Below are 18,688 nucleotides of genomic sequence, written 5' to 3' on the forward strand. Positions count from 1 at the left end.
ACAACCAATTCTGCTACTCAATTGAAGCACCCCAAAGGCAGGTATGTGTTTTACAAGTACTTGTACTCTCTATGCAGCAGAGGCTTCCAGTTGTCCTCCAATAATCATGGTATTCCCTACTCTCCAATTTTTAAAAAGGTTTTTATTTAAATTCCAGTAAGTTAACATGCAGTGTTCTATTAGTCTTAAGTGTACAATATAGTGATTCAGCACTTTCATACATCATCCAGTGGTCAACCCAAGTGCACTCCTTAATCCCTGTCACCAATTCAACCCATGCCCCCACCCATACCCCTTTGGTAATCATCAGTTTGTTCTCTTTAGTTAAGAATCATTTTCGTGGTTCGCCTTTCTCCCCCTTTTTTCTCCTTTTGTAATATTTCTCTGTGTGTGTGTGTGTGTGTGTGTGTGTGTGTGTGTGTGTGTGGTCTTGTCTATTTACCAATTGATGGACGCTTGTCTTGCCCTCCAGTTTTTAAGTAGGTCACATGACCACTTAGAATAAAGACCACATTTCCTCAGCCTGCCTTACAGGTAGGTGTGGCCTAATAATTAAGTTCAGACAAATGCTATGTAAGAGTAAGTGTCCTATAGAAGTCTCCAGGAACTTTCCTTCATTTAGCTTTCTTCTCTGTTCCTTCCTTCTTCATCCTGGCTGCATGGCAAGCGGTTATCTTGGACCATCAAGTGATCTTTGAACAGAGGCCAGGCCTAGCAGAACTGTTCTGGCCTGCCTCACTCTGGACTTTTATGTGGGACAAACTTCTATCTTATTCAAGCCACTGCCACTAGCAACTGAACATAATTCTAACTGATAAACAAAATCTCCAGCATACCCTGGCATATCACCACCGAGGCAGAATGTATGAAAGTTCATTGCATAAATACTGCAAATTTCGGGGTGTACATTATTTTTGTTGACACAGAAGTTCATGGGATGACACAGGGAAACAGTGAGGTCACCCCAAGGTCAGAGGGAAATGAAATCAAGGAGCTCCAGCAACCAGGAGTAGCCCTTGTCAGACAAATAAGGAAGAAATAGTCAAAGCCAAGTCTCAGCAAAGGAAAACATGACCTAGTCGGCGGGGACCTGAACGTAAGAGGAATTTGCGAATATCTCTCTCCAGCTTGGAGGGTAATGAACGAGTAGCTCAGAGTCTATGTCACAGGTTCTCAAATGGGGATACTAATGCTCTTTGGGGGACTTTGGCAATATCTGAAGACATTTTGCCTTGTCACATCTGGTTAGGCGAGGGGAGGTGCTGTGGGCATCTAGTACATAGAAGCCGCAGGTGCTGCTAAAAATCCTACCATGCACAGGACAGCCCCCAAAGCAAAGAATTATCCAGCCCCAAATGTCGATAGGTGAAGAAATCCTGGTCTAGCTGACTATAGCTGTAGAGGCTGGACCCTCCACTCTAGCTACTCCTGGAGCTCAGGCCAGAGGTCAAATGGATCATTTAGCCAGCCTAGATAACAGCTTGGAAATAGAAAATCCAGACTTTCATGTTCAACGTCATTAAGCAGACTTTGTGACCGAGCTGAGTTCCTGCAAGTTGCTCCTGGAATACTAAACAGCTTATACCTTGAAGTTCCTCCCACATCACAAAGATAATTGTGCCCTACCTAAAGCTGAGACTGTGACATGCTCCCCAGCCATTAAGGAGAACATGGAATATAAAACAGAGAGTGTGGGTATGTATGGGGGTTATAAGATCTCTCCCCATTCCAAATATGGGGAGAGAAATGAAACTGACAAGCAGCTTTTCCTTTGGTGTGTGTCATCTGTGTCCTAAATGTGGTAACGAGCCCACATTCCCAAGGCCAGGGCTTGTGCGAGAGATCCATGCCAGAGTGGCTGAGAGGGCAGATCTATTCTTGATTCTGCAGTTGATTTGCTGTTTGAACTGAAATAACCCTCTGACTTTTCCAGGCACCAGTTTTCCTTATAGTGTGAAAGTCAAAATTATCATTAGCTGAAGGGGAGGCCTGAGGGAAAGAAAGAGGAAGAGCAAGTTGATTGAACTGCTCTGGCTCTCAGGCACTATCTGCATAAATCAGCTCACTTCAGCCTCAGAATATCCCTGTTGGCTCTAGGATGACAGTACTGTGGAAATAAAGTCCTAATTATATTCCTGCATCTATGTCAGCATACATCTGTTTCTCATATTAATTGGATTATAATAACTTTTGTTTCTCAGAAATTTATTTGCCCAACTGCATTAAATATTAATTGGATGCTTATTATACACAGAGCACTATGCTTGATGTTATGTGGTTCCTGCCCACAAAAGGCTTTCATTCACATTCACACAATAAATTATAATACAAGATAGAAAGTCATAATGCCATAAAAGAGACATCAATAAAGTGTTATGGGCCTAGGGGGAGTGGAATAATCAATTTTGTTGGAAGAAATAGGTTCAGTCATTCATTATTTTGGTTAAAATATATTATTGCACCTCTGATATATGTCAGGCAGTATACTAAATTATGGACATTCAAAGATGAGAGACACCAAAGAGCTTAGCTGGGTGGGTAAGAGATGTATATCAAGAAGTTGCATTTGAGGGCAGCCTGGGTGGCGCAGCGGTTTAGCGCCACCTTCAGTACAGGGCGTGATCCTGGGGACCCGGAATGGAGTCCCATGTCAGGCTCCCTGCATGGAGCCTGCTTCTCCCTCTGCCTGTGTCCCTGCCTCTCTCTCATTCTCTCTCTCTCTCTCTCTCTCTCAGCCTGTGTGTGTCTGTCATGAATAAATAAATGAAATCTTTAAAAAAAAAAAAAAGTGGCATTTGAGCAACATTATGTTAGAAGTTGTTCATAGTCCTTCCAAAGGTCAGATAGGTCGGTGGGGGGAGGGGGAGGGGTAATCCAGGCAAAGGGAAAGAATAAGGAAAAACTCAGGATGCCAAATCAGCCTCCACATAGTTCCTGATCACTACCCAAATCCCAATTCCCACCCATAACCACACCCATTACACCTTAATTTAGGAGGGAGCTTCTCCCTAAGTATTGCTCTGTAGCTTAAATCCTCCGCGAGGATTTTTTGTTTGTTTAATCGATGTGCAATATTTCTCCCATTAGCAATCATCCACGTTATTTCTGCTTGGAAACAACTATTAAAATGATACAGTAAATATCCTGATGTATGGATCTTTGAATATTTGTGTGAGTCTGTCTATGGACTAAAGCTTTAAATTGGGGTTGTAGTAATTAATTTCAAGGACAAGTCACAAATTGACAGGGATCTGATTCCTAGAGAGATGAAGGGTGTATGATAGAGCACTGAGCCTCTAAGAGAAAATGGCAGAAAGAGAGAATGGAAGGCTCTCAAGACAAATTTCACCCGCCTCATTTTTGTGTAAAGGCAACTCTGTCTATAAACTCAACCTGGGGTTTGCCAAGTGGGTCTTTACCCCTTTCAAGATTCTGCTTCAGTGAGACTCACTTCTATCCGGATGTGCTGAGCATTATTCTAGTGTGATTGAAAAAGATGGGCCCTGTTCAATTTTAGCTTTTGATGACCAGTGCTTTGAGAACCATAGGTCTGATGTAATCATCAGAACCCACGTGGGAATCCAGGTCCTATTACTCTTACTGTTCTAGTTTGCTGAAAGGTGTGGGGACGGTGCTCTCATAGAGAAGAGAAGAGGGCAAGGAAGCCAAAATAACCCTTCTTAAATCTTGCCTGGACTTAATTGAATCAACAAATGATTCAATCTTTTTTTAAAAAAAAAATTAGATATAATTCACATACCATAAAATTCACCAAAGAATGTACAATTCAGTGGCTTTTTGGTGTATTTACAAGGTTGTAAAACCATTGCTATTATTTAATTCCAGAACATTTTCATATCCCAAATAGAAACCCCATATCCATTGGCAGTCTCTGTCCATGTCCTCTCCCCCAGCCCCTAATCTACTTTAAATCACTATGGTTTTGCCCATGGTGGACATTTCACATAAGTGAAATCATACAATATGTGGTTTTATGTGACTAGTTTCTTCTAGTTGGCATAATGTTTTCATTATTATTCATAATGTTTTCATTCACTATTGCTAAGAGATTTTACCGAAATAAACTGATGGAATGAATAGCTTAAATGCTTGTTTGTTTTGTGCAACATCAAACTCACATTCTCGCACTTTCAGTTTCTAGACCTAGGATTTATCTCTCTTTAAAAATCATTTCTCTTGAATATAGTGCTGATGTTACGAAAATCTGTGGAGAGGAAAGATGTAAGTGCGACCTTGTGCCTTGCCTCTACTTTCCAGAGTCATTTTTAGATTCAGAACTGATTACATATTATCTCTAACCGGCACGATGATTCAGTTCTTTGAAAGAATAGAATTTTAATGTCTCCTTCTATTAATATCTCACCTTTTAAAGCTACATAAAGTAGATCAGTCTTAGAATCCACAAAATCTACAGTAAATCTTATTTGAGCATGAAATTCTTTGCTGGATCCAGTAAATTTTCTACACTTCTTTTCAGCATCCAGAATTTTCAGCAATCACTATTGTCTGAGTCACAGAATTATCCAGGGCAGGGATATATGTCTGCTTTGTTCATTGCTATATATTTCCCCAGTTTCTAGCACAATAGGTAGGTAGTGTAGAAAGTGCTCAATAAATGTCTGTTGAAAAATAAATGGATGTGAAGCATTTAAGAAATCCTTACTTGTATATTGTCTGATTTAAGATTTGGTCTAATTTCTTTCCAGGAGGGAGTTTCTTTCTTTCTTTCTTTCTTTCTTTCTTTCTTTCTTTCTTCTTTCTTTCTTCTTTCTTTCTTTCTTTCTTTCTTTCTTTCTTTCTTTCTTTCTTTCTTTCTTTCTTTCTTTCTGATTTTATTTATTTGACATAGAAAGAGAGCACAAGCACGAGGAGCAGCAGAGGGAGAGGGAGAAGCAGGCTTCCCACTGAGCATGGAGCCCAATATGGGGCTTGAATCCAGGACCCTGAGATCATGACCTGAGCTGAAGGCAGATGCTCAACCAACTGAGGCACACCAACATTGAGAGTTTCTAACAATATGCATAATAAAGCCCTGGGAAATGGTAGCCTAGCCTGATCAGATTTGTGTCCCAGGCCTACTGAGGGTGGGGGATGGGATGGGCAGTTACTAGGACTTGTGTGGGAGCAAATCTGCTAAGGAAAGGGGGTGCTGTTATCAAAAGAATAGGAGACAAGGAACTGGGGAAACAGAACCAATAGCTGTCTACATGAACTCATGAAAAATTATTCAATCACATTACATACTCCAGAAAGAAAGCTTAAAATGAGAAAGAAGGAGAAAATGCTATGTATTCCAGCAAGGGGTGGAGGGCAGTTGGAGGAAGAGAAGGGAAGCAGAATGTGTGAGGCAGAGATTTGGGGATGGGGAAGGAGAAGGAGGTTAGCAGCAGACTAGGCAGGTGCAAGCAGGCCAGGTGGCAAAGCTAGGATTTTATTCTCAGTGTGGTGGAAATGACATGGCCCATTTATGTGTTTAAAGATCATTCTGGCAGCCCTGTGGAGAATGAACATGGAGAGATGACAAGAGGGGAAGTCTGAAAACTAGTTAGGAGTTTATTGCCAACTAGGCAAGTGACGCTGATGGCAGGGACTAGGCTGGTAGCAGGCAAGGTAATGAGATATGTTAAATTACCCACATATTAAGTGACTGTGTGCACAAATAATTAACTTCAACTGGGATACATGCTACAAAGGAGATGAGTAAGGCAACTTGGTCTGGTCTGCCGGGCGGGAGAGCAATCAGGTGAAGTTTCTTTAACCAAATGACATTCAATTGAGACTAGAAGGATAAGTAAAAAGGGAGAGGAGAAGAAAAATTTCTAGTGCAGGAATGCAAGTAGGAAGGCTTTGAGGCCAGGAAGGGCACAGCTCCCTTCAGGAGCCAAGAGGTAGCCCGTGTGGCTGGAGCAGAGAGCAAGAGGAGCAGTTACATGAGATGAAGCTGGTGCGGTCAGCAGGAGCCAGGTCTTGTAGGGTCTTCTAAACCTTACATGCCTTGTATGACTGTACACCTAAAAGCACAAGCAACCGTAGAGGGATTTTAAGCGTGAGTGGGACATTGTTGGTTCCCTCTGTTAATGTATTAAACACTATCAACATGACCATCACCTACATGGTCAGATTCACAGTTTAGAAAGAGTGCTTCTTAAATTTTATTTATTTATTTGAGAGACAGAGAACACAAGTGGGGAGGGGCAGAGGGAGAAGCAGATTCCCTGCTGAGCAGAGAGCCTGACATGGGATTTGATCCGGAGACTCAGGATCATGACCTGAGCCTAAGGCAGACACTTAATGGACTGAGCTACCCGGTGCCCCTAGAAAGAGTAATTTAACTGCAATATGGGAGGTGAATAAGAGAAAGTAAGAGTGAGTGCAGAGGACTGAGTGGTGGACTTTTGAAGCAGACAGTAGAAGATGGTTGTGGTTTGTAGTACGGAGGTGGCAGCAGCCATAGAAGGAGGAGGTGGGTTATGTGGGGTTGGCGGATTGGGGGAGCAGGGGTGTAATAGAGGCTCAGAGATTGGGCATTGCACAACAGGCATTGGCAGATGGGGTTTAAGCAAAGGTTTGGACATTGTATTAGATCCCAAAGAGCAGCTAGTCAGTCCCCTGCTTCTTAACCTATAGCATCTTAGAATGTCTTTAAAGGACTGTGACAAAATTTGCAGAATGACTAGCAGGAAATAGATGGTGTGCTCAACTTGGAGCCCTTCTAAGTGAGCTTATTTACAAAGGGTTGCTTACAAAGACGTGGGCAGGATGTAGAAGAATCACAAAGAATAACCCTAGGCCCCAAATAGATGTGGTAAATTACCAGAACTTAGCTGAAGAAAGTCATATAGAAAAGATATCTTTGACTATGATCTTTGGTGAAGGGATTCACAGGGAAGAAGCTTGGAGAGTAGAAATTCTCCTTGAGTCTCTCTTCCCTTGCATCAATCCATTTGCCTGGGACCAACCCCTTTGGCTAACCCCAACCAGAAGCCGGAAGGCTTGGAAAATCTGTGATGGATTCAGGTTGGCCTCCAGGTGCTAGTGCAGAGTGAAAGGTGAAGAGTGGACCTGGAGGGGCAAACATAAATTCATCCTAGAACCCAATCAAATTAACAACTCAAATCCTCACCTCTTAGCCTGCATTGGAATAGGATTTTGAACATTTAAACTGGGAAGCAAAAATGGAAGAAGAAAAATGTTCTCAACTGTTGGAGGAAGTCCCTCCACCCATCCTTACCTATTATTCAGGATATTTAGTTGTTATGATCTGATGAAAATTCCCTTTTGGGATCTGTAGCTTTTGCCAATCTTTCAGCAAGATCTTCAAAAATACAGTTTGAGAAGTAAAGAATTTCGCAGCAAAATTCAAAGGAATCCAGTGTGCATCCTGCCCAAGTGTGAGTTGTTTTCTGCAACCTAGGCAACTCCTCCTCTTAAACACACCAGAAGCAGGGAATTCTGGCCAGATAACAAAATTATTTTGCTGCATCATAAATCTGATCAACCCAGGCTTTTTGCTTTTGTTTTCCCTATTACCCAAGTTACAGCAAATTTGTTTTTCTAAGCACATTGTCTTTTTAAAATCCATGACCAATCATGGAAAAATCATCTATTACTTCAAATTCAGTTGGTCAGCACATTTTCCATCCATGACTAGTAAAACAGGTTAGCCAGGTATCTTATTTCTTTACCCTGTAAAATGTTATGATCTTGGAACAGGCTTTTAATATTTTTCTTAATGGCTCCAGTTTCCACTGCAAGTTAACAATGATTATTTGTGGTCTGACAGTTCCCTTGGCATTACACCAAAAACAGAAGCAAGAAAGCACATTCTCCGCCAGAGAGGCTTAACATCTAAGCCAGACATTCAGCTGTGAATCCAAATTTCCTTCTCTTCTATACTTCTCTCTCTTGAGTAAAAAATGTCATCTGGCAGGTTCTTTGGTTTTCTAGTTCCAGAAAGCTATTTGAGCCCAGCAATTTCCAAAAATGTCATAGCATTTTCAAGTCAGTATAAATGTCAGTCTGTTTTCTTAAGTAGAATATGTGTGTCCAAGTTAAAAGAAATGGATTTTTTTTCTCTCCTTAGAAAGTTGGTTATCAAATATTGTCTTGGGGCAGAACAGCAGCCTGTGACTAGTAATGTAGATTGGTCAATGGTAAGTTGTGAGGTGCATACAAACAGATTGGAACACTGTCCCTCTTTCTTGCTCTTCCTCCTCCAGCTCTGTCCTTGCCACCCCAGTCCCACCCATAACAGCACTCCAGTTGAGAGAAGAGAGACCAGCCATGATGGGAGGGCCAGGGGAAGGCTATGTGAAGAACTCAGGATAGCTTGGTTTCTGAACACTTTGGCTAAAAGTACAATAACAACAAAAATGTTTCAGTTCAAAGCCTCAGAAACAAAAGGCAACTTAATTTTACTTTTTTAGGTTTAAAAAATAAGATCAGGGAACAGAGACCTCTATTTAACAAAAATAATCAATTTTAAAAGTCCAGTGCTACTTGATGGGATGAGCACTGGGTGCTTTACTATATGTTAGCAAATCGAACTTCAATAAAAAAAAAAAAGTCCAGTGCTAAAGTATGATTATTTAAGGACAAGATATGACTGACAAAGACAGGAGAATGAAAAGCTGGAAAGAGAAAGAGAGAAATGACCCCAATGATTGTCAAATTCCTGAGAGGCACAAATTCAATGTATTTATAGTAGTGCTGGTATATTCTTACCAGTCTTTTCTTTGCATTAAAAATTGCTTAATTTATTATTTTTTAAATATAACTTATATTTTCCTTTTAACAGTTTAGAGTATTTTTGAAGCAAATAATTAAATATTTAAAAAGATTTTACTTATTTTAGAGAAAGAGAGAGAGAAGAGTGTGCACACGTGCAAGTAGTAGGAGGGGCAGAGGAAGAGAATCTCAAGCAGACTCCATGCCTAGTATGGAGCATGAAGCAGGGCTCGATTCCACAACCCTAAGATTATGACCTGAGCTGAAACCAAGAGTCAAACATTCAACTGACTGAGGTGCCCCAATATTTACAATTTTTAAATCTTTAATAAAAACTTATGTATGGAAGGCATATAACATGATGATTTGATATACATAGTGAAATGATTACTACAAACAGGGTAGTCAACATGCTGTCTCCTTACATAGTTACTATTTTTGTCTATGTAACGAATGTACCTGAAATCTACACTCTTAGTGTATTTTCAGTGTTTGGTACAGTATCTAGTACAGTTGACCCTTAAACAGCATGGGTTTGGGCCATGTGGGTTCACTTATACATGTTTTTTTTTTACAGTACAGTATGACTGTAAATGTATTTTCTCTTATGATTTTCCTAGTAACATTTTCTTTTCTATAGCTTACTTTGCTGTAAGAATATAATACATGCAACATACAAAATAAGAGTTAATTGATTGTTTAGGTTATCTGTAAGGCTTCTGTTCAACCGTAGGCTATAAATAGGTAAGTTTGGGTGAGTCAAAAATTATACACAGGGAAGGCGAGTGGACGGATAGGGGAATAGATAAAGGGGTTAAGAGGTACAGACTTTCAGTTATAAATTAAATAGGTCACTGAGATGAAAAATACAGGACAGGGGATGTGTCAATAATATTGTAATACACTTGCCAAGTATATCTTAATGTATATAATTGTTGAATCATTATGTTATACACCGGAAACTAATATTTCACATCAATTCTACTTCAATTAAAAATTTTTTAAATGAAAAATTAAAAAGTTACATGCAGATTTCCAATTGCATGGGGGCATCTACCCCCAACCCTCCTGTTGCTCAAGGGTCAACTCTATAGTCATCATGCTATACATTAGATCCCTAGACTTCTTCGTACTACATAAATGCTCATTGGTATTCTTTGATTAACACCTCCTCAATCTCCTTCCATCTCCCATCCCTACCAGGCCCTGATTCTACTCTCAGCTTTTGAGTTCAGTCTTTTTTTAGATTCTACACGTGAGATCATACTGTATTTGTCTTTCTCTGGCTTATTTGACTTAGCATAGTGTCCTCCAGATTTCTCTTGATAGGATCTTGTTCTCCCACACACCTCTCTCTAGCCTGTTAAAAATCTATGTCTACACTTCCAGTTTCTAAGCTGATCTCTGAAACCTATGTCACCCTAACTTCTAGTGGCCTGGTTTATAATTAATAATTCCTTGCTTTAGGCAGGAAACAACAAATGTTGGAGAGGATGCGGAGAAAAGGGAACCCTCTTACACTGTTGGTGGGAATGTGAACTGGTGCAACCACTCTGGAAAACTGTGTGGAGGTTCCTCAAAGAGTTAAAAATAGACCTGCGCTACGACCCAGCAATTGCACTGTTGGGGATTTACCCCAAAGATACAGATGCAATGAAACGCCGGGACACCTGCATCCCGATGTTTCTAGCAGCAATGGCCACAATAGCCAAACTGTGGAAGGAGCCTCGGTGTCCATCAAAAGATGAATGGATAAAGAAGATGTGGTCTATATATACAATGGAATATTCCTCAGCCATTAGAAACGACAAATACCCACCATTTGCTTCAACGTGGATGGAACTGGAGGGTATTATGCCGAGTGAAATAAGACAATCAGAGAAGGACAAACATTATATGGTCTCATTTATTTGGGGAATATAAAAAATAGTGAAAGGGAATATAAGGGAAGGGAGAAGAAATGTGTGGGAAATATCAGAAAGGGAGACAGAACATAAAGACTCCTAACTCTGGGAAACGAACTAGGGGTGGTGGAAGGGGAGGAGGGCGGGGGGTGGGGGTGAATGGGTGACGGGCACTGAGGGGGGCACTTGACGGGATGAGCACTGGATGTTATTATGTTGGTAAATTGAACACCAATAAAAAATTAATTTATTAAAAAAATAATTCCTGGGGATCCCTGGGTGGCGCAGCGGTTTGGCGCCTGCCTTTGGCCCAGGGCGCGATCCTGGAGACCCGGGATCGAATCCCACGTCGGGCTCCCGGTGCATGGAGCCTGCTTCTCCCTCTGCCTGTGTCTCTGCCTCTCTCTCTCTCTCTCTGTGACTATCATAAATAAATAAAAATTAAAAAAATAATAATAATAATTCCTTGCTTTACATTGGCCTCTAGTATTTGTTGACACCTGAATAAACATTTATTGCTGACTCATTGCTCAGTTTATTTAATAAGAGATCTTTTTCTGAACAAGTCTAGTAGAATAGCCCAGGCTTTAAAGTTAGGTAGATCTGAGTTTGGGTCTCAAACGCCAACCTAACAGCTGTGTGATTTGGTTAAGTTACCTAACTACTCTGAGCTTAAATTTTCTCATTTGTCAAATATGGACACTCAGGTCATTGCTAGGATTATTTGAGACTTCATATGTTAAAGAGAATAATGTCTGGCAAATGGATACTTTTCATTCTCCTTTCTTTCCAACCCATCCAGTAGGAAAAAAAAGTGAAGGAAGAAGATATGGCTGTATGAATGTCTAAAGTTCTATTTAATATCTCACCAAAAAGAGAAATGGGATTCTCTGGGCTTATGAACAATCTAGCAATTAAAATTCCTGGCAATGGATGAGTCTCCTAATGTTTCAATCCCAAGATTTAGAATCATGAGAAAAGCAGTGGTGTCTGCAGTGTCAATGGCATTATTCAACACTCTGAATATTTCAGTTAGATCTCAGTAGTGATGTTTTTTTGCAGTAGGCCTCCTTTTTTTTTTCTTGGCAAACTATTCTGGCCTAATTTTTCGAAAGAGAGGGGAATAGGGAAAGGAAAACTGAATATTAATAAATTCCATGCTTATAAATAGTAAACAGAATTAAAACTGCCTGATGAAATCAATCCATTAAAAATTCTCTTTCATAAAAGCAAAAAAAAAAAAATTCTAAAAAGGCAACAACAAAAAAGTTTTTGGCATAATGTGCCTCTAAAGAAATAATCTTCTTTTCTCCAAGCAATAAGGGTGATGGCAGAAAAACAATGGTTAATTAAAAAAAAAAAAAGGTTAATTAATTAGGATAAACGTGGTCAAGAAAAGCTATTTCATAAAGTAAAAACCAGGGAGCAGAGAGAAACCCAGGCAAAGAGTTAGTAGTAAATAATAAAATGATCAAGGGACTGACATAGAAAATAAGTGGCCATCATAAATGAGTCCCGACTCAGGAAAAACACTCAATGATTTCAGCTGTGGAGATAATCCCATGATATACAGATAGATCTGCTGGATGATAGGCACCTGGGGAGAGCAAGAAAGTATGTGCTATGAGCAGGAACCTTGAAAAACTAGCAACTCTTTAGCTTTCCTATGCAGGATCTTATTCTAGGCATAGGACCTAGGAGTCACTGGGCTAAGCTTGCTGATATCCTTGTACCCATCTGGATCCTTCCAGAATGTCGGAGATATGGAGTAACCAGGCCAATATGCACCTCCTTCCTTCCACAGAAATCCCATGGCTCTTCCTAAACCCCTATTTCTGCCCCAGTCCTAGGATATAAGAAGCAGCTAAGCAAGTAAAAAATGCAAGAGTCTAGCCAGTTCATCATACAGCAGGGTAAAGAAATTATGCAAAATCCGAGTCTATGACTTCCTCACAGAGGGTCATGGATTTTGGTTCACCTCAGGCTTCACTCCACCTGAACTGATTTTAATCCACAATTCAGTTCTCTAGGCTGCCAGCCTAACCTCCTGGAATCCACAATGGCTAAGGAGGGAGTCAGGACTGGCCCGTTCCAGATTAAGGCAGAGGACACTGGCCTGCCCAGTTTGAGCCTGTGCTCTCGTGACTGACCTAAAGCCAAATCACTCCCCAAAATATTTGCTTTTTCATAGTACTGAACACCAAAGGCAGGAAAGATTAGATGATCATGTCAATAACAGTGGAAGCTTACTTCCCTGCCTATTCTGTGGTTTGTTCTTACTTCTTTATCAGGCAATATTAATGGTGAGGCTGAGAGTGGGAATGTAGCAGAGTAGAGCATGCATGGTGGGAGGCAGTTGAGAAGAGAGATGCTATAACCATTAACTCCCGTGCTCCTAACCTTTTTCCTCTGAATATATCTTCTCCACTCCTCCAGAAAATTAAGGTCCTGTTTGCATGAGCATCTAGGTTTCACAGGGTTGAATCACTCTTTCCTGTGAGCCCATCAAGGCTTAAAAATGGGCTTAGATGCTCCTCAGCTGAAAACAACCCTAAATCCTACAATGACACTCTCAACATGAGCCTCTTAGAAGCCTTGGTGAAAAGAAAGCAGATCACCTTTCTACATCCCTTCTTGCTCGGTCTCCTGGCTTTTTTCCTTATATTGGCTCTGTAGGAGAGATTTCTACTCTGAGCTGCAATTAAAAGCCAAGGGCCTGCTTTTCTACCTCATTCCTGCTATCCCATTTCCCAGGAGTGGGCCCCTCACTAATATGGAATAGATTACTTTGAATGACACTGCTCTGCTTAGAATTTAGGACCAGTTAAGAACAGTAAACCCCATAAACACAGCCTCACTATTTTTTTTTACTGTAAAATAAGTTCTTGGATCAGAAGCAATATCGTATGGTATACCATAGTGGTTGATTAAACATTAACTAAGAACATGTATAGTATTTCTGGAAGATATATGGTATGCAAGAAAGATTATCCAGAATAAATTTCTATTCCAATGAAGACAAATTACCAAATTCCTTAGTCAAAAAAAAAAAAAAAAAAAAAAATTCCTTAGTCATAGTAATAGAAGGGGCCATATAATAAATCTGCCACCAGGTGGCAGTCTCTTCTTGCTGAGTGTACTACGGAATTGAGGGCTCAAGGAAGGTGGAATCCAGGGCACAAGGTCAGGTTGACATTCAGCAGTGGCAGTAGCCAGACCAGCTTTGTTGAAGGGAACTTCATATTAAGTCCTGAATAATCTCCATCCCTGACACCATTAATTTTTCTGAGTCTATTGTGCAAGTACTGAAGAGTTTAGAGAAAGAATCTGAGAGTCACAAAATGAATAATCTTGTTCACCCAATTATTCAGATCATCTTTGATGGGCATTCACAAAGGACACAAGTATTCCCACATCCTGGGATCATTCCAAGATATTCATTCATATACATCTTCCCTAAACCTCCTGCTATCAATCCCCTGATGTTCTGTTTTTCCCTCCAAATTTCTGAACATGTGACCAAGCCTTTCATCATTGCCCTTGAGGGGCAGCCCTGGTGGCGCAGCGGTTTAGCACCACGTACAGCCCAGGGTGTGATTCTGGAGACCTGGGATCGAGTCCCACATCGGGCTCCCTGCATGGAGCCTGCTTTTCCCTCTGCCTGTGTCTCTGCCTCTCTCTCTCTCTGTGTCTCTATGAATAAAATCTTTTTTAAAAAAAATCACTGCCCTTGAATTTATATGGATCTACATTTCAGTCCATTTCTCTTTCTTTGCAAATCAACCATTAGATGTACTGGTCAAAGTTATGTCCACTGGGAGGATTTCCACTCCTCACTGTCTTTTCATGACACACCTAATTTGGACAACTGTAGCAGTTTTGACTGGTAACGTTATATTGTGGAAAGCCACTTAATGGCTTGTAATTCGTAATTTGTAATCCAGGCTTGAATTTTTTCATCCTTTGTCAATTGATCATAGAGAACTTTCCATAAGGATACAGGTGTGGGTTGAGTGAGAGATAATGCAACTTACCTGGGTCTCAGAAAATACTTAAATCTTTAAAAAAAAAAAAAAAAAAAAAGGTTACTTAAAACTGATTTTACATAGGCCATTTCCCCTTGATGATGGAATGCTCAGCTTACCAAATTCATGGTTTGGTGGTACAGACAACTCCCAGTTAAGATGAGCAACTCACTTCATGTTGGGTGTTCTGAGGTCTGGTAGAGATGGCTAGAGGCCTTGGTAAGACACACATATTCCAGAGTTGGGAGATAAACTCTATGTAGATTCAGAGACCATCTACTTCAATGTAGTTTTAGGAGTCCAGTGGTTCAGGCTTGTCGAATAACCACTCCAAAGTGAAAGAAAAATTGCAGCATCTTTCATCCTACCATAAAGAAAGAAGCAAAGAGCCCATTGATCTCATTGGGTTCTGGAAACAACATATTCCACACTTAGGAATCTTGTTCTTGCCTGTATACTGGGTGACGTGGAAAACTGCGAGCTTTGAGGGGCCTTGGAGCAAGAAAGAGCACTTTAGCAGGTCCAAAATGTGGTGCAATTAGCACTGCCTCTTGGGTCATATGATCCAGCAGGCCCTACCGTGATGGAGGTGCCCATGGTGGCAAAAAATGGAGTAAGGGGTCTATGGAGAACTGCCGTGGGAGGATCACACGGCTGGCACCTGAAATTTTAGTATATGTGCTGCCAAAGCGAACACTTGGCACCTGAAATTATGGAAAAAGTTCATGCAATCCACAGTAGAGGATTATATATCTTTTGAAAACCAGTTCCTGGCAAGTTACAGAAGACAAGTTATTTTGATAGAGGCAAAACACTCTCCCAGATGCTAAAAAACAAAGTAGACAAAATGGGTCAGCCAATTGATATTATCCAGAACTCATCATCAGCAATCTCAGAGTTGACCTGATGGACATATAAATGGAACAACTAGGGAATCCCTGGGTGGCTCAGAGGTTTAGTGTCTGCCTTCGGCCCAGGGTGTGCTCCTAGAGTCACAGAATTGAGTCCCACATCAGGCTCCCCGCATGGAGCCTGCTTCTCCCTCTGCCTGTCTCTGCCTCTCTCTCTCTCTGTCTTTCATGAATAAATAAATAAAATCTTTAAAAAAAATAAATAAATGGAACAACTATGTGGTAGAGATGGTGGCTATATATGTGCCCAACAGCATGGACTCATATTTAGCAAGGCCAATCTAGTTACCACTGTCTCTGAATGTCTAACTTGTCAGCAACAGAGATCAACATTATGCCTACAATGTAGCATTATTTTTTCTAGGAAATCATTGTGGACATTGGAACTGTCCTATTATTTCCTTTCTTTCTTTCTTTCTTTCTTTCTTTCTTTCTTTCTTTCTTTCTTTCTTTCTTCCTTCCTTCCTTCCTTCCTTCCTTCCTTCCTTCCTTCCTTTCTTTCTTTCTTTCTTTCTTTCTTTCTTTCTTTCTTTCTTTCTTTCTTTCTGAAAGAGAGAGCATGAGTAGGGGTGGGAGGCAGAGGGAGAGGTAGACAGAGTAGCAGACTTCCTGGTGAACAGGGAGCCCAATGCAGGGCTCAATCCCAGGAGCCCAAGATCATGACTTGAGCTAAAGGCAAATGCTTAACTGACAGCCACCCAAGAACCCTGGAACTATTCTGAAAGAGCTAGTGGTTCACTCTTATAAGGATAATACAAATTCCAGGTATGAGTTTGCCTTTCTAAGAGAGTCTCCACCAGAAGCTTATAAAAGTGTAATATCTGACAAGGGGGCCTGTTTTGGAGCAAAGGTGCAAAACCATGACTACTATGGGTCCAATTGATCTTATCACATACCATACCATCAAGATGCTGCCACCCTCCAAAAATGCCAAAATGGCAAATGAAGTACCAACTTTGTCCACCGGTCTACATTTATTTATTTATCTTTTTTTAAAAAAGATTTTATTTATTTATTCATGAGAGACACAAAGAGAGAGGCAGAGACATAGGAAGAGGGAGGAGAAACAGGATCCATGCATAGAGCTTGATGTGGGACTCGATCCCAGAACCCCGGGATTATGCCCTGAGCCAAAGGCAGATGCTCAACCTCTGAGCCACCCAGGCATCCCTCTTTTTTTTTTTTTTAATTTTATTTATTTATTCATGATAGAAAGAGAGAGAGAGGCAGAGACATTGGCAGAGGGAGAAGCAGGCTCCATGCCAGGAGCCTGACAGGGTATTTGATTATAGAAATAATCACTGTTATATAATTTTTTTATTTTATTATTTTTTTTTTGCTTACTTGTTTTTTTGTTTTTTAGTTTTTAAAAGTGTTACTGTTAAGTTAAAGGGGAAAGTGTAATGAAAACTCTTTTCATTGCTTCAGAAAGTAGCCCTTTTAACTTCTGAGCTCTAGAGTCTTTGCCTTTTCTCTTTTGAACTTTCTAAAACCTGTGTGACTCTTTTATCATCATAAAAATCTTCTGGTGCTTTCAGAACCACTTCTCTGCAACTTCTTGCCACAGAAACTGCATCACTGAAACATATGTCTTCCATCGTCCTGAACCCTCTAAATCTGTCATTGTTGTTTTTTTTCTATCAGTGTCTGAGTGTTTCCTATAGAATTTGACAAAGAAATTTATTTACCTGGTACCTCCTGAGTTCTAGAAGCCTGCTAATATTTATCTCAAGTCCCAGAAAGTTCTATTCTACAGTGAATCTGTTGTACAGATAATATAACAAATTATCCCAAAATTAGCAGTTAAAGCATATTTATTATCTCACACAGTTCCTAAAGGTCAGATCCAGGAACAGCTTAGCAGGGTGGATCTCTTATGACGCTGCAGCCCATATGTCATCTGGCAATGCCGTCATTTCAAGCCTTGAACGATGCCGAGGATCTGCTTCCAAGATGACTCACTTGCATGGCTGTTGGCTCAGTTCCTCATTGTCTGTACCTTTCCTCACAACATGGTAGCCAGAATGAGTAATTCAAGAGAGAGTAACCTAGACAGAAGCTGCAGTTGCAATGTCTTTTATAGCCTTGTCCTGGAATCAACACATCAAATATGGCATATTCAGTTTGTTAGATGCAATCACTTAGTCTAACCCATAGTTAAGGGAAGACTCTTGTAGAAGAGAATAGCAAAGAATTTGTGGACATATTTTAAAACCACAAAATAAAACTTTGGAAAGACTTCCCTATGTAGCAGGATCCACCCATCCCATTAGTTTCCTCTCAATCTTAAGGCTATCGTCAGAGAATAATGCCAAATTGCTGAGTTCAAACCTAGCAGAGTATTCAAAAGCCTACATACCATATACACTTATTCTGTTCCTGGTAATAAAACCATCATTTATTCCTTTTCTTGAGCACATGTGAATAACCGAGGTGTCATTAGATCCTTGAAATTTAAAAAAGCACCCTTGGATTGCCAAACATGCTGTTATTTTCCTCAAACTCCATAAATGTGTTGAACTTTGAGCCACAAAATGCAAAGAAAGGCCACAGAATATAAAAAGCGTAGGCTTTTCACTCAGGAAGGACAGTTAATTGTATTTTAATTTTGTTCAAAGAAATAAATGTAAAACAAATAAAAAATCAATTTACAGAAGTATTCAGCAGTAATGTATGAAATGGGATATTTGGAATCTGTAGGCCTAAAAAGTATGGAAGGAAAAATTTGGGTTCAGTGATCAATAAAAGTTTGATGAAGAGCTGATTACTATTAACTATATCTCACTTCTATTTCCAGGCTTCGTTGGATACCGGAACTAGATTTATTCTTCTGCCAGAAATAATAACAAAAAAAGCAGATTCAAAATGCTTTTGAAATTTAAAAAATTACCTTATGAAATTAGGAAATGGATCCCTGGTGGCTTAGCAGTTGAGCATCTGCCTTTGGCTCAGGGCATGATCCTGGTCTGGGGATTGAGTCCTCCATCAGGCTCCTCACAGGGAGCCTGTTTCTCCCTTTGCCTATGTCTCTGCATCTCTCTGTGTCTCTCATGAATAAATAAATAAAATCTTGAAGAAAAAAATAAGGAAACTAGAAAAC

The 18,688-nt window shown here is 40.3% G+C and overlaps 1 long non-coding RNA gene across 2 annotated transcripts in view; it reads right to left on the reverse strand.

The window, feature by feature from the left end:
- The window catches only part of LOC112679109 (uncharacterized), a 56,555-nt gene that overhangs the window by 7,063 nt on the left and 30,804 nt on the right, over window positions 1–18,688 (reverse strand). Inside the window, exons 2-3 of one of the 2 annotated variants that reach the window (XR_007411485.1) lie at window positions 17,415–17,636; window positions 14,850–15,041 (exon numbers count right to left, since the gene is read on the reverse strand). This is a non-coding gene — a long non-coding RNA (uncharacterized LOC112679109). Of the gene's footprint in view, window positions 1–14,849; window positions 15,042–17,414; window positions 17,699–18,688 lie in introns of those variants that run through there. The other variant, XR_003148117.3, reaches the window with a different exon arrangement.

The sequence above is a fragment of the Canis lupus genome, chromosome 6 (genome assembly GCF_003254725.2).
Source record: "Canis lupus dingo isolate Sandy chromosome 6, ASM325472v2, whole genome shotgun sequence".
In the NCBI taxonomy this organism is placed as follows: Eukaryota; Metazoa; Chordata; class Mammalia; order Carnivora; family Canidae; genus Canis; species Canis lupus.